Here is an 8,462-nt window from a genome sequence, read left to right on the forward strand (position 1 = left end):
CAAAGTTAACATGTTTGTACCCCCCCTTTTTTTTCAGCTCATGTTTGAAGCCTTCCCCCAATCGAAGAAGCCTTTCTTTATTTTAAGCAACTTGTACATTGGAACATGAGCTACTTAAGTTGGAGGAAAGAGGATGGCTGAAAACATGCCACCATGTAGATTCACTGCAATCTGAATTCCAACCCAGTTTGGGATGTCTTGAAAGAGGAATCTGTCAGGAAACAGACTGGTGTGAGGAGGTCATGAATGATCCTGCGAATGCCAAGTTAGAAGAAGGCACCTTAGGCTGGAGCAAGGCTTAGCTGAGAAGTGGGGTATAGGATACAAGCCATCCTGTGTAGTCAGTACTTCTGACGAGTAGATAGGTGGGATGTTCAGGAGGGCCACTCCAGGTAACAGTCCCCAAAGATGGAAGGGGCTACATGGAGATCCAGAAGAGTGGAATTCTTAAATTATGACAAGAGAGCCTTTCCCACCTGTTCCCATCCCTTCTCAGTTGGTGGGTGCCCACTTGCAAAGTTAGGAGGTGAGCTAAGCAACTAGAAGAGTCAACAGGATAGTGCAGTAGAGTGACGTCATTCTTCAGGGCCAAAAGAAAACGTGATCCGCCTGCCACTCAAACACTACAATTTCGTAGTATGCTGTTGTCTCCACCATCATCACTCACCTAAGATTGCCTGCTCCAGGTGTTAAGAAATTGGAGATTTGGGGTGGGGCCTGGGAAGGAGAGAGATTTCAGTGATATCATGTCATAGAGTCCGCCTCCAAAACCACTATTTTCTCCAGGGGAATTGATCTGATTGATGTAACCTGGACAACTAGCCTGGACAGCAGGGGATTCCTAATGGCTGGCAAGCCAATTCTATGATTCCTAGAAGCTGGCAACCCTACGGCCCCACCCCATCCTTTGCTACAGTAAGAGCTGGAGCAAATATTAAGGATGGAAGCTTTAAGTCAGTGGTTCTCAACCTGAGGGTCGCGACCCCTTTGGGGGTCAAACGACCCTTTCACAGGGGTCACCTAAGACTCTCTGAATCAGTATTCTCCATCTGTAAAATGGATAAATGTTAGGGTTGGGGGTCACCACAACATGAGGAACTGTATTAAAGGGTCGCAGCATTAGGAAGGTTGAGAACCACTGCTTTAAGTAGACCCCTGGAGGGTTTAGTTACATTTGGTCCCCATTTGGAGATCATTAAGGAGACTCATATAGGCACTTAAGTCCTCAAGCTCAGTCCTATACAATTCTAGATTTTCCCCCCTTTCACGTTCACTGTCTCTCCATCCAAGGTCAAGTGCCCTAACCAATGGGAAAATGTAGTACAGATTTATTTGTTTGTGTATTTTTATTTGGCTAGGGCAGGGGTGTGCAACCTGCGGCTCTCCAGATGTTCATGGACTACACATCCCATCAGCCCCTGCCAGCATGGCCAATTGGAGAGCCGCAGGTTGCACACCCCTGGGCTAGGGAAAATCCCATAATCAGATTTGTCTTCTAAGAGCCACGGAGGCACCATGACACAACTGAACAACACCATGCTAGGAGACTCTTCTGCCCCCATTCATAACTACCAACTCTGTTGCTGCTGTTTCCAGAGGCCCATGAATCTACCAGTGACTGCTGCCAAAACAGAGTGACTCTCCCCATCGTGATACAACGATCATCCCAAAGGAAGCTGACGACTGCTGGGAACAATATTGGGCTCTGTGGGCCTGTGGCATCTTTCAGCAGGGTTGTTCCCTCATGTCTCCACGCCACACAAAGGTCCACGTCCCAGCATCACCAGCTGCACATTTGTAGTTAATTGCAGCCTTGGCGTGATTTTCCACACGCTCTCATCACTGTACATCAGGGACGCAAGCACAGCCTCTTATTCCCACCCCTTCAGAAGAGGTCATATCTCAGCTGACAGCCGCCCAAACTAGAGGTCTGTGTCTGCCTGGCTCTGCCTACCCCTTCTCTGAACGTGGTTTCCAAATTGGAATTCTGCCGGGCTCCCTTCTTTCTCTAGTTTTAGAATCGAACAGTAATGACAGCTATTTCCTCTCCTTGATTGCACTTGTTTAAATTGCTGCAGAGCTCATTAACTACACAAAAAAATATGCTGAAATATTTAGAAATTCCAGCCTCAGCTTTACAATTGGGAATCTTGTGCCAAGCTACAGGAATAGAAGCATTTTGCTGTAAAGGAAGATTTCGCTGTAAAGCACTTTTGGTCCTGAACACTATTTTGCAGAGGCAGCGTTCGCAGGAGTGAAAGTCATGTACCATAATGGAAGAAATGATGCAGCAACCAGACCAGATGCAAATGTGGCTCTAGCACTGCCTTGGGCTCACTGGGAATTGTATTCAATATGCCAGAAGTTGCCCCGTGCTAGAGAGGAGGGTTAGTTCATGTGACTGAGCAATGAGGAACATACTCTAACCACTGTAGAATTCAAAGGGCAAGCACGCAGGATGCTGTAACCGTGTTTCCCCGAAAATAAGACAGTGTCTTATATTAATTTTTGCTCCAAAAGATGTGTTAGGGCTTATTTTCAGGGGATGTTGTATTTTTCCCCCCATGATTTTGCGCCCCCCCCCCCCCGGTAACCTGTAACTAGGGCTTATTTTTGGAGTAGGGCTTGTATTTCAAGCATGTAGTAGTGCACTGCCGACCCAGCAGTGCCGTAGTAGAACGTTGGGACGCCAACGGACCTGCGGCCTTGCCGGTCGCATCGCACCCCCACTCCTCATCCCCCCATGAGTCACGGGTCGTGAACTGTCATGAAGCTCAATCACCGGGCGGAGGGAAAATGGTCTTGCCCCAGGTGAGGATTAGGCTCAGACAGCGTGCGGCATTCCTCCTCCGCAAGACGTGAGGCCAGATGAGATCATGCATCACATGATGATCTCCCGACCTCCCGCTCTCCCGGAACTCCCCAGTCCTCCCTCCTACACGCCCCCGTATAGAGTAACAATAAAAGGTGCCAGGAACCGGCAGACGGGAGACTCGGGCTAGGTGGAACACGGACTCCTCCGGTCTCCAGCTGCTGGCGCATCTCCCACCAGATGTTATCTCCGCGTAGATCTGCCTCGTTCTTTACGCTTGACCGCGCTATGGAGTCGACTACAAGCTGGTGCCGAAACCCGGGAATCTCTCGAACCTCCACCCTGCTCACCGTCGCCTTCGTGGGAAGGGCAGCGATACGAAAGTCCAGCTGGATCGGGCGCATCCAGGGACCACCGTTCCGGTATCGGCCTGTCCTCTGGATCGGGCGCGATCCCAGAGACACGCCAGTCTCTAGGACACTCTCTCGTCCGACGGAACACCCGGTGGAGTATGGGAGCTTGCAAAGCAGGGCTTTATGACAAGCACGTTGGATGAACTGGAAAGCGTTAACGAAATGCGTAGGGTCCCCGTAAAGAGAAGCGGGAGCTGGCGCCAAATTGGTTGAGGAGATTGAAGCTCAGTGTCCATGGTACCCAGAGGGGGACATTGAATCTTAAGGACTGGGAAAGAGCATCGGGCGCACTCTTCGCGAGACAGAGCCTCGCGCTAGCGCCCGACATGTCGCTGCTACTGGACCCGTGGAGACAATGTTTTTAATGCGCCATCAGCCTGCACGAACCCTATGGCTCCTTTGCTGTGGTAGACGCCCACTCCTTCGACTTTCTTTCACCTTCAATTTCAACCCCGGAATTTTCTCTATCCACTAAATTGGACGCCTCGTCCTCCTTCTGCCCCCCTGGCTCGCCTTCACCCATTTCAAACTCTCCCGCGGCTCAGCCGCCTCTCCCCTTGCTCGCCTTCATTTTCCTCCGAAGCCACTGCACCTCCGTCCGGGTATACGCCTAATGTGAATGGCGGCGGGTTTCAAAACTCTCGCAGAACGTGGTAAGCCACGCATCTGCAGAAGAAAGAAACCCCTGACGGAAGAGCGATGCCGATATTCTTGCATTGTGCCCCATCCACTTCACAGATACTGAGGGGGAGAATGGCGTCATCCGGGCGGGTTGTCGGTACAACGCCCCCTAAGCTATAACATCCTTACCGAGCTCCATAAAGCAATGCGGGACGTAGGAGTCACTAGCCCCTACGTGAGAGGCATGCTGGAGGCCATCGCCAAGGAACCACCTAATGGTCCCCAGATGACTGGAAGACTCACCTTCGCATGCTCCTGAGCCCTGCACAATTTGTGGTCTGGGAAAGTGAGGATTCCGGCCAGCAGATGCTTCAACAGAGCAGCCACCTCTGGCGGCTACTACACCGGGCTCAGCTTTCACGGTTTCGATGCTTTTGCCAATCCCAACGCATCAGAATTGTCCTGCTCTGAGGCCACCCTTTACGGTGCAGCCTTCTGGAGTTAATATTATAAAGGCATTTATCCAAAGTCCCCAATGCCGACCAGCCAAATCCCAGAGTTTCTCCTCCATCCGGCAAAACCCCCAAGAGCCCTATGCTGAATTTGTGAACAGGCTCCAGGAAGAGCTCAAGAGGCAGGTAGATAGCTTTAGGAGGCCCAAAGCGAGCTCCTAATGGCGCCTCGCAAAGGAGGCAACGCTTCCACGGAGTGCCGCCAGGGCAAATCACGGGCCTGGGCAAAAATCCTGAACTGGCTCGACATGCGTTAAAGGCTTCTGCCAGGACATTGGGTCCTCCGCTTCCACCAAGCTAGCCTCCTGCCGCAGCACTCTCCACCGGCGCGAGACAGTCTCAGGATGACTGCTTTAACTGCGGCAGACCGGGACACTTCCGAAGGAGTGTAGGCAGCCCGGTGGGGGGGCCTACAACCCCGATGGAGGAGGGTCCTCCCCCAGGAGGAGAAGGCCACCTAAAACCCGGTCCCCACGTTGCCAGAAGGGCTTCCATTGGGAGAAACGACATGCCCGCCGGGAAACTCCTCGCCCGGGCGTCTCCCCAGCCCAGGACCAAGGGAGGGAGGGAGTACTTCAGGAGCAGACCCAAAAGCGCCCAAGGCCCCTGCCAAAACCACCCCCCTCTCGTGGCATCTCGGCTGCGCATGCACCCAGCCCATCTCCTTTAAGTTCCCCCACGCAGGTTCTTGTCAGCCCCAACCCAGTATGACGCAGCCCATCCCTACCGGGACAATTGGGCTAGTGATGCCAAAGGACTCTGCAGCTGCACAGGGACTGTTCATCGTCCCCGGAGTGATCGACTCCACGCGCAATTCGCGACCCATCCCACCTCCAGGTCTGGACAAACATCCCACAGCGTGAGCTGCCCGCTGGAGCCAGCTGCGCTCAGCTGATTCTTCTGTGCCCCATGCGCTGCCCGCTGCCGACCCAACAAAGAGCTACGAGCCCCAGCAGCCAACATGCCGCAGCCTACACCACCGGCCCACCGGTGGAGACACCTATCGCGAGCCCTCGTCCCTATCTGGAGCTTCGCCATAGAAGCGATGTAAGTTCAAGGGCCTGAAGTGGACACCGGCGCTTGATGTTACCGTCTATCAGAGCAGCCGAAAGGTGGCCCGACTCCAGTGGCCAACCGAACTTGCCCGCGCACATCTGGGGGGTGGTGGGGAGACAAACCAGCGTGACGGAGCATCCGCCAGGGCTCACGGTCAACAGCTCCAGGACTCGAGCGGCAGCTCACAGTCCGCCTCCCCATCGTTCTAGACATCCCATGTCAATCTCTGGGGAAGAGACCTCATGGAGTCAGGTTAAAACGACTCTGGTCTGGGATGGAGAGTAAAGCCGTCCTGCGGATCATTGATTCCAATCGTGCCTTCCGAGTTGCCTCCTAATTTCCACAGGAAATCTGTTTCCCTCCCCTTTTCCTTCTGTTTTTTCGACCGGTAGAAGGCGGGAGGGCCACCATTAGCTGACTGGCCCTCCCTGGATTAAAATCTGGGCCCGTCCTGATACCGCAGCACTGTCAGTGACAGGCCCCAGTTTAAAAAGGGCTGCCGCCATTATGCGCCCTAATACCCAAACCCGCTTTGGGTTATAGAGCTGCCCAGCCTGGCAGCTTTATCAATACTCATGTTAAAGGCCAGGCTCAGCCGAGGCTTATATGAAGGAAGCGGTCTCGGCGGATCGCAGTTCCCCAAGATAATTTGATCACAAAATTTTAGCACCATCCAGCTTCCTGCATCAAAGGCCACCAAGTTGTCACGGTAAGTGCAACTCCCTTGCAAAGAAACCCCCCTTCCTTTCTCTCCTTTGTGTGGTAATGTGAGGAATTTGCCCCCTAATTGCCTGATTGCTTCATTCCCCGGATGCACCCATCCCCCCCAAAAGGTGCTTCCAAAGCCCCTTTGTGTTGCTGATTAAGCATGCATACCCACAATCCCCAGGACTTCGCCTATTCCCTCCCCTCTCGAGGCTCGGACCCTCGCCTTGACGCACCCTGATGACGGCTCTGAAGCCAATTCCCACCAGGGTCGCTTACCTCCTGCCCTCCCTGTCAAACAACTAAAGAAAGAGGAGTGTAGGCCCCCAGGAGGGTTGTTGCATTAAAAGCTTAACTCTTCACGGGCTGCAAAACAAGCCTTCTTCCTTCCCATATTAAATCTAAAACACTAACTTCCGATCCCAATCTCCCGCCATCCGCTCTGGGAGAATCTGAGCCTGGCGGGACCCGGCCCCCCCCGTAACCTGGGAAAGGGGGGTGTGTTCTCAGTCCCTCTTCCTACAGGTTCCCGTGGACTCCGGATTGGCCATGCACAGGCCAACTCCCATGGAATGGCGCCAGTGAGGAAACCAACCCCTATCCCGGAGATGGAACGCATCTCTCTAGAGGATCCCGCCCAGCTGATCCTGCAACAGGAACGCCGTCATGCTAACGCCAAAGACCCGAATGACCTGGGGAGACGTCAAGCAGCGACTCACCTCAGCCAGGCCCTAGCGCTGCTGCGCCAGCAAGACCACCCCGAGACACCCGGGAGAACCTCTGTGCCGCTCTCTTTCGGCGCATCATCACCACCAACTCAGCTGAATTCACCATCCTTTGCCTGCTCTGCTGCCTCCTGCCGATGGCGATCGGCCACCCCCTGGCAAGCTTTCACCAGACCAACATCTGGGAGCAGTTTGCTGCCGCTGCCAACGTCTCTATCCTTCTGCCTGGGCTAGTACCTAGGAGTCGGGGAGCCTGCTAAGCTCCTGCCTGCTCCCCGTCTGCAAAGCACCCGGAGACTTCCTAGCGGAGTCTGGGCTGAGCCCTCCTTCATGGAATGCCTCATCCATCAGATGCCCCTTCTATGAGCGCCGACTGGGGACCCGTCGTCCAGACCCTCCCGGCTGGCGGCTCTTTCCCTTGTCACCAAGAGCCCGGTGCAGCTAACCACGAAGGTCCAACCACCTGCGCCCAGCATCACTCGGAGCAACCCGAACGGGGAACCGACCCGGGCCCATTCGTCGGGCTCCGGCCAGTTGGAACTGCACACACATGGAGGACATTCCCCCCGTGTTCGGAGAACATCCTGCTCCCCAGGGGCTGGTTCTGGATCCTCCGGGGAGAGGACGGTTAACTACATTCCCTTCCGACTCACTTCTGCCGGAACTCTTTGCTGCCTCGAGTCAGCCTCACCATTGTCCTACCCCAGGCTCCACCCCGGGAGCCCGGACGCCCGCCAGCCGCAGCTCCATCCTGCCTTTCGACCCCTCCACAATGGGAGCCGCACGCGGTCAGCCCTCTCCGAAGCGGAGTTCGTCTCCCTCGCAACCTCCCTAGTGCGGGAGTCCCCGGACTCGCTTCCCTACAATGCTACACTATTGGCCGGCTGGCCTGTGCCCTTGCTTGAAGTCCATCAATCCTCTACCTCCTCCACCGCTTCTGGATGCCCTGGCCTCAATCGAAAGCAGCAGGAACTTTTCCGTCAAGCCGCACCCTAGACAATCGTGCCGCTATTGATTATTTGTTGTTGTTACATCACGCAAGGTTGTGAGAATGTACATAATATGTGTTGTTTTAATCTTTCTGATAATTCCCAGTTGATCCCACATGAAAGTGCGTGAGCTGCAAGAAGTTGTATCTAAATCTGAAGTATGATGTTTTTTGCCCCATTGGTGGTCAGCCCCTCTGGAGCTGGCTGTCGAGGAGGAGATGGTTGAGTGCTATTGTACAGCTCTGCATTGGTTTAATTATTGTGCCTTGTTATCGGATCTTGTTTAGTTCAACATGCGTGTCTAATATTGCCTGTAACATGTGTAAGAAGCCCCTCGCATTTCCTTTACCCCGCAACCAAGTTCTAATGTTGCACAAAGCAGCTTGGTCAACTTGAGTAAACGGGCGGAGGAGACAAAGCCGTCCCTTTTAAATCGCAGCCCTTAGCGCTTTCGACCCCCCCCATTTTCTAAAATGTAAAAAAAGGAGGAGATGTAGTAGTGCACTGCCGACTCCAGCAGTGCCGTAGTGCAGAAACGTTGGGGCATTAACGGACCCTCGCGGCCTTGCCCGGGTCGCATCGCACTCCCCACTCCTCATCCCCCCCCCATGAGTCACGGGAATTGCGTG

This window comes from Sphaerodactylus townsendi, linkage group LG06, assembly GCF_021028975.2.
Source record: "Sphaerodactylus townsendi isolate TG3544 linkage group LG06, MPM_Stown_v2.3, whole genome shotgun sequence".
In the NCBI taxonomy this organism is placed as follows: Eukaryota; Metazoa; Chordata; class Lepidosauria; order Squamata; family Sphaerodactylidae; genus Sphaerodactylus; species Sphaerodactylus townsendi.